This window comes from Octopus bimaculoides, chromosome 10 (assembly GCF_001194135.2).
Source record: "Octopus bimaculoides isolate UCB-OBI-ISO-001 chromosome 10, ASM119413v2, whole genome shotgun sequence".
Classification (NCBI taxonomy): domain Eukaryota; kingdom Metazoa; phylum Mollusca; class Cephalopoda; order Octopoda; family Octopodidae; genus Octopus; species Octopus bimaculoides.
The window spans coordinates 50,808,859-50,810,980 of record NC_068990.1 but is presented as its reverse complement, the minus strand read 5'-3'; positions in this window follow the sequence as shown (position 1 = coordinate 50,810,980).

Genomic DNA, 2,122 nt, shown 5'->3' with positions numbered 1-2,122 from the left:
AAGCTACACCAATGCCAAAATGGGACAACACTGCATAGTGCCAAAGATCCCAGCAATGCCATCGCGCTTCAGGACCAGTTACTGCAACAGTTTGGGTTTCAGGGGCCCACAGCTTTTTAATATTCTCCCAAAGAGCCTGAGGAACCTGCACAAAGTAGATGTAGGGGTTTTTAAATCAAAGCTGGACCTGTTCCTGTCGAGAGTCCCAGATGAACCTACCTCATGGCAAGAGGTGCAAATGAGGGTTGCTAAATCAAACTCCATTCTTCACCAAGTGCCACATATTGTAGGAGGCTCCACGTAATATTACTGTAGCAACACAGCAGTGCATCAGCTGAAACTATAGGGAAAAAAAACAAAAAAACTTGAGGTATTTCGTGTTGCAAGACAGTGTGGGAGAGAGAATCGTGATGTCGTGGGAGAGAAATGGGTTCGCATGGATGAAGGTATGCTTGCACTAAACGAGGCTGCAAAGAAAGAGGTTTGGAGACGCCACTACAAAAGTTTGCTCAATAAAGAGAATGAATGGGAGAAAGAGAGTCTGCCGAATGTTGACCCAACTGAGGGACCAGCTATCCGTGTTGACAGTACCATGGTAGATAAAGCAATTAAGAGTATGAAGACAGGGAAGGCCCCCCGGCCCATCAGGAATCACTGCAGAGATGCTCAAAATATCTGGCAGTGTCGGCTATAGCCTAGTCACCTGTATTGTTAACCAGGTGATACACGAAGGAGTCATACCCAATGACTGGTGTAGCAGCTCCGTTGTCAACTGCTACAAAGGTAAAGGTGACGCTTTAGATACAAATAATTACAGAGGCATCAAACTGTTAGATCAGGTAATGAAAGTCACAGAGAGGGGCATAGCCCAACTAATTAGGGAGCGGGTCAGTTTAGATGAGATGCAGTTTGGGTTCGTGCCAGGGAAAAAAGCACCACTGATGCTATATTTCTGGTAAGACAGCTTCAGGAGAAATACCTAGCCATGGATAGACCTCTGTACCTGGCTTTCATTGACATGGAGAAGGCCTTTGACAGGGTCCCCCGATTCATCGTCTGGTGGTCAATGACGAAACTTGGGATATAAGAATGGTTAGTGAGAGCTGTGTGAGCCATGTACAGAGACGCTGTCAGTAAAGTGAGGGTTGGCAATGAGTACAGTGAAGAATTCCGGGTAGAGGTAGGGGGCCACCAAGGTTCTGTCCTCAGCCACCTCCTATTTATCATAGTCCTCTAAGCTATAACAGATGAATTCAAGACAGGATGCCCCTGGGAGCTCCTCTATGCTGATGACCTTGCACTAATTGCTGAGTCACTATCAGAACTAGAGGAGAAGTTTCAGATGTGGAAGCAAGGACTAGAATTGAAAGGCCTTAGAATCAACCTAGCTAAAACCAAAGTCCTAATAAGTAGGAAGGTAGAAAAATCATAAACACCTTCAGGTAGATGGCCCTGCTCGATCTGTAGAAAAGGCGTAAGTAGAAACTCTATAAGATGCACCGAGTGCAAGCTATGGACACATAAAAAGTGCAGCAATATCAAAGGAAGGTTAACTAGGAAGTTAGTTTTTGTATGTAGCAGATGTTCAGTAGCTATAAACACTGTAAATGTGCAGAAAACAACTACTGCCACATTCCAGGGAGAAAAACTAGAAGTGGTTGATACCTTCCACTATCTAGGTGACCAAGTTAGTAGTGGGGGAGGGTGCGCTGAAAGTGTAGCTGCTAGAATAAGAATAGCCTGGGCAGAGTTCAGAGAGCTCTGACAGGCAGACTGTATGACGTATGTGTACGAACAGCCATGCTTCATGGCAGTTAAACATGGGCCGTGACTGCTGAAGACGTGCGTAGGCTCACAAGGAATGAAGCCAGTATGCTCCGATGGATGTATAATGTCAGTGTGCATACTAGACAGAGTGTAAGTACCTTGAGAGAAAAGCTGAACCTAAGAAGCATCAGTTGTGGTGTGCAAGAGAGACGATTGCGTTGGTGTGATCATGTGGCGAGAATGGACGAGGATAGCTGTGTGAATATGTGTCACACACTAGTAGTTGAGGGAAGAGGTAGGCCCTGGAAGACCTGGGATGAGGTGGTGAAGCAAGACCTTCGAACATTGGGCCTCA